General features: G+C 39.6%; 1 long non-coding RNA gene across 1 annotated transcript; it reads left to right on the forward strand.

Moving 5' to 3' along the window:
• The first annotated feature begins 505 nt into the window (after positions 1-505).
• Positions 506-2522, forward strand: LOC132882819 (uncharacterized). The gene is made up of 4 exons (XR_009654234.1): positions 506-591; positions 1277-1345; positions 1489-1594; positions 2463-2522. It is a non-coding gene; the product is annotated as an uncharacterized LOC132882819 (long non-coding RNA).
• Positions 2523-6000: the final 3478 nt, after the last annotated feature.

The following is a 6000-nucleotide window of genomic DNA, read 5'->3' on the forward strand; positions in this document are numbered from 1 at the left end:
TTTTTTGAGATGTGTTGTTGTTGTCATGAAATTTAAAATCACCGAATTTTTCTCTTTAAATGATAAATTTTCTCAGTTTAAACATTTGATATGTCATCTATGTTCTATTCTAAATAAAATATGGAATTTTGAAACTTCATCATTGCATTCCGTTTTTATTTACAATTTGTACTTTGTCCCAACTTTTTTTAAATCGGGGCTGTAGATATCGTAGGTATATCTTCATAAAAGATAGATTATCCTTAACATTTTGCATTCTGTGTCTTACTAAATTGTCTAATGAGGATCAAAGCAAACTTTTCCTCTCCTAATTTTTGTGAAAAGGTGGATTCTTAGTTCATTCAATCCTCAAATATACTCTTAAGTGGTGCATTGCCAGTGCCTGTGTATTTATTGTCCCTTTCCTCCATGGTGTATTTGCTTCAAATGATGACTGAGGGGAACCCGATTCAGGCGACTGAGGGGAACCCGATTCAGGCGACTGAGGGGAACCCGATTCAGGCCGCTGAGGGGAACCCGATTCAGGCCGCTGAGGGGAACCCGATTCAGTTGACTGAGGAGAACAAGATTCGCCTCAGCAGAGATGGAAAGGTAAATCAAGTTCCAAATCTGGGAGATCAGCGAGTCTAGTTCCAAAGCTAGCTTCAGCTCAATCAGCTGATCTCTGGAGTAAACAATGCGAGCAGCATATCTGATGGGAAGTGGAAGTGAAAGTAGACCTTCCAACATGAAAAGTAAATAAAAACTCTCTCTATGACCAACTTTAGAGAGGGCGCGGCTTCAAAAAGTTACTACAGTACTTTCAGAGGGGAAAAAAGGAAGACATTTGTATAAAAGTAAGAAAAAGACGCGAAACGAGCCGGAGCAACTGCAACAGGCTGCATGCATGGTGCCTTATGCTGCCTAATGACAATACTTGTGGCAAAATTTGAAGTTCCAGAGGTTCTGAGACCACAAATTTCCAAATATTTTGAAGAGGTATATCCTCATGAAAGATAGATTTTCATCAGTGCATTCTGTATCTTTTTTTGAAAGGGACTGCTGGTTAACATCTCATCTTATTGTGCCACATTTGAGTCACTGTTTCATACTCGTTCCGTTGTCTGACAACAGTAACTAAAAAACAAACAGATTAAGACATTCTTCACAGAATTTTAAAAGTTATCTTGCCGCATCTAGAAAAGTTATTTTCTTGATTTAACAACATCTAAAATAAAACAGACAGTAATCATTGTGGTATTTTTTTTAAATTGTCTGCTCTTGTTATCTATTTTAGATAACTGAAAATAACCAGAATCAGTTCACTAGTCCAAGTGAAATGGATCCAGTTGTCAACAGTGGAAAGGTAAGTTGCTTGTCACGTTGATATTGGATTGAAATGTATTGGCTCTTCTAGGACTGTGTAGATGTCAAAATGTGAATGTGAAATATTCTGCCACTAAAACTGTTTCACAAAAAATTAATGTTACCATAAAATTTTGCCATCAGTGTCAAAATCATCGCCTTGTGTGCACAACAGTATCCTCCTTGGACAAGTGCATTCAGTGCATAGGACCTGTATCCTCCTTCAAGTGGCTTGGCTATAAATGCAAAGGTGAGATATTCAGTGAATTTGTACAGTGTGCAGCTAAGGGCAGTGGGTGGATATACACTCATTTGGCAGTTCACTAACAAAACCTAGCTAAAACTAATGCAGTCTAATACAGCAGTCCTGCAGTAAATTCTCTTTCATGAAGGTTAGTGTTTTTGCTGAAACAGTTTTAGAGAGATTCAACTGTGTGATTATTTTAGAGGACAGCATTTGTATTGTGCTGTATTGTGTTATACTGACAGGTGTTTATTACTTTGCCTAATCCATTTACATCAACTAGTGCAGGGCCCGGTCAAAACGTGTCTTTTATCTCACTAATAGTTCAGCATTCAATTTGATAACTATCACCATCTAATTTCCATATTTCATGAAATTTCCATTTCCACAAATCCAAAAGGATTGTTGTCACATTGACTTGCCAGTATATTAGGTACACCTAACTAAAACTAATGAGGTATAACAGAACGGGCCTGTAATAAACCTCCCTTTGTGAGGATCAAAATCCAGTTTTTATTGGATCTGTTTGACAGAGGTTTCTGTTTATTTTAATGGTTATTTTAGAGGCTCTTGAACTCTACTGGTATACTGGGGTGTGTTCCTAATATTTTGTTAACCTTATTTAATATAAATGGGATGGACAAAATCTACCGCTATTAAACAGATTCATTAAAAACTTAACAGTGGGATCTGTGAGGTTGCCATGCTTGAGGTTTTCCTGAATCTACCTTTGAATTACTCTTGTGCAAACATTCATATCAATTATGTATCTCTTTAACAGTGATTTTTTTTTTGCTGTTTTGTTTATTCCAAATTACTGCCAACTTAAATAGACCAACAGAGTTAAAAAATAATATAGTCAAATGTGTTACAGTTTGTTCAGGCATCTGGCATAAATCCTGCCTCAGACAAATTACAAATGAGAACTTCCACCACCTATCACAGGTGAGTATCCACTTAAGGGTTCTTGAATTTCTAAACTGTCTATAAAGTGTCCATCACTAGCTTAAATAATTTGTTTTCTCAACATTTCAGGAGCAACAGCTTTCTAAGGCTACATCCACATGACAACGGCAACGAGATTTTTTTTTTTTTTAAATATCGCGTCCACATGGGCAACGGATCAGTAAAATTTCAGGTACATATGGCAACGCAACGCTTCCTGAAAATGATGCAATACACATGCCACACCTTTAGGTGCGCTGTAAGACGGTCCCGTCGGAGACACCAGAACAATAGAAGAAGGGGTTTACGCATGCGCATAAACCCCTTCTTCTGTAGCATCAGCCACATAAAGTTTTGATTATTAATCAGTAGCGTAAAATAGTATCTATTGTCTAAGACACTTATTTATATTTCATATTAAAACGTCTATGTAAATTAATACATAGAAAGCCTGGCCAGGCGCTGAACATTCTTCTGCCTTCACTTTAAGAGAAATTCAGGGCGAGCATGAGCCTAGCTTCTTCCGTGTCACTCACCCTGTCACTGTCACACGCACACACCTTCTGCTCGTTTTTTGAATGGAGACGCGGAAAGAGGAATGAATGGGGATAGATGGAAGCCGGTACGCCAACATTCTGATATCCTCCAGAATTCTTTAATGGTCCGGAATAAATTGAATGCTACACGTTGATGGATTACTTTGTTCTTCTATGCCCTTTTTGAGGAATGTATTGTCGGACTTAAACCAACATCTGAAGAGGTGAGATCGCTCCTTTTTTTTTCCTTTTTTTCCTTTTTATTTGTTGACAACTCGCATCAAGTTCGTTACACTTCTACCCGGCGTGAAGCACTCACAGTCATGTGGTTGTGACATCATCGTAAACAAATCCGTTCTACTCATCCAGACGAGTTCGCAACGGCGCCGTTGCCAGATTTTTCCACTCTGGAACCCGTTCTCAAAAGATTTCATTTTGGGGCACCCAAAACGCCAGTGCCGTGTGGACACCAGGCCGAAATGATAAACAATTTTATCAGATTCACCTGAATCCGTTGCCATGTGGACAGGGCCTAAATGTTCTGGGGATGAACCTCTGTCAGATCAGGATAGCGCATCACATTCAGAACTGGATCAAGTATCAGATGATCTTCGGAACGTGTCTGATGAGGATTGCATACCAGACTCTGAGTCAGAAAATGAGGACAATGAAGATTCAGATGCAAGCATCCCCTTTCTGCCTCATCAGATGAAAGCTAAACAGATTAACATAAAACCAGTAATACCAGATGATGGGACATCTTATGGGTCAGATACAAGCATCTCAGCTGTGCACAGCACAACTCTTGAAGATCACATGGTTTTCAATGCTGCTGAAACATCAGAATCATCAAATTCTATCAAAAAGTTATCAAAGGAAAAGCCACAGGATTGAGCAGGGCGTAATAACCAAGAATCAGCATATCTAACAAGTAATAGAAATTACTGTTACATGTGTGGTAAGCCACAAAGTAAGATTTCCCACCACTTGAAAACACACACTACACATGCTGAAATTGTACATGCTTTTACACTCCCTGAATGCTCAAAAGAGCGTAAAATATTATTAGAGAAAATGAGGAATAAGGGAAACTTTAAACATAACACTGCAGTTTTACAAGGTGGAACGGGATCACTGAAAGTGAAGAGAAGACCAAAGGCTAAAGCAGTGGGAGGAAGGTTTATTCACTGTATACACTGCCAAGGGATGTACCTTCGGAAAGAGCTCTGGAGACATGTCCGCAGATGCCCCTGCAAGCCAGAAAATGAAGATTTGACTAAAGAACCTGGGAGAACCAAAGTACTGGGTTTGGCTGCTGCTCTAGAGTCTGCATCCTGTCATCAGATCTCAAGTGGAGTGTGGAAGCTCCTCACTGCCATGAAACAGGATGAGGTTGCTTCAGTTGTGCGAAATGACTTTTCTATTATTCAGTTTGCCCAGTCACTGTACAACAAACATGGACAAGACCCTACAAAGTATGAATACATGTGACAGAAGCTCCGTGAAGTTGGGCGTTTGTTGCTATGTCTGCGCACAGAATTCTCAGTTCATAACGTGGAAGAGGCTGTTAAACCTGCTAACTTCCAGAGAGTTGTGCAAGCAGTGAAGAAAGTTTCAGGTTTTGATGAGGAAAACATTCCTACACAACAAAAAGCCTTGCACTGAAATTAGGACATACACTACACAAAATCTGTGACATCATCCATTGTCGGGCCCTCATGGCAGAAGATGAAGAACTGATCAAGTCCACTGATATATTCAAGAAATTGTACAGTTCCAAGTGGTCTGAGTTGGTGTCTCACAGTGCCTTGAACACACTGAGCGATGCAAAGTACAACAAGCCATCAACATTACCCTTCACTGAAGATGTTCAGATTCTTCACTGGTACCTTAAGGAAGCTGCAGAAAGTGCCTTTTGCAACTTGAAGGAGGAAGCCACTGCTCAGAACTACGCTCAACTTGCAAAAGTTACACTTGCTCAAATCATTGTGTTCAATCGGAGACGTGCTGGGGAAGTTTCAAAAATGCGCCTCAGAAGTTTTTATGAAAGAGACAACACAAAGCTCCATGAAGATGTTGCCATGGGGTTGTCAAAGACTGAACAAAGACTCTGCAACTATTTCAGCCGTGTCGAAATCATGGGAAAAAGGGGAAGAAAGGTTGCAGTTCTGCTCACCCCAAGCATGGTGGATGCTCTCTCACTACTGACCAGTAAAAGGACTGAGTGCGGTGTTTGTGAGACAAATGTCTTCCTGTTTGCAAGACCCAAATCAGTGACCAATTACAGAGGACAAGATTGTTTGCGTGTTCATGCAAAGCAATGTGGGGCAAAGCACCCTGAGCACCTGAGGTCGACACAACTTCGGAAACATGTGGCCACACTCTCAAGTCCTTAATTTAAAAAATAACGAACTTGACCAGGTTGCAGATTTCCTGGGTCACGACATCCGTGTTCACCGCGATTTCTACAGATTACCAGTTCCCACAACACAGCTGGCCAAGATTTCCAAGCTGCTTTTGTCAGTGGAGAAAGGACATCTTTCCAGCCTGCAGGGGAAATCACTGGATGAGATTGAAATTGAAGGTTTGTGCAGAAATTAGCGCTTACAGATATTTTCTGAGAATATTTATTTGTTTTTTCTGAATATTAATTTAGAGGCACATGGATGCTTTAGAACAGTGATCACCAAACTTTTCCAAGCAAACAAAAGGTCCAAATAAAAGCCAAAGTCTACAGCTCAGAAATACAAACATAAAAGCCTATAATAGGATTGGGCAAAAATTCAACATTATTGTTTAATGGCTCTCAGTTGTATTGTGTTAACAGCATCATACTGTGTAATAATTTTACTAATGTTATTGTTATCCAAATTAATATTTCAATTGTAATGACCCAAATTATAGAGCCATCGAAGTCCTGATATTTTTATG

Source organism: Neoarius graeffei, chromosome 3 (assembly GCF_027579695.1).
Source record: "Neoarius graeffei isolate fNeoGra1 chromosome 3, fNeoGra1.pri, whole genome shotgun sequence".
Taxonomy (NCBI): Eukaryota; Metazoa; Chordata; class Actinopteri; order Siluriformes; family Ariidae; genus Neoarius; species Neoarius graeffei.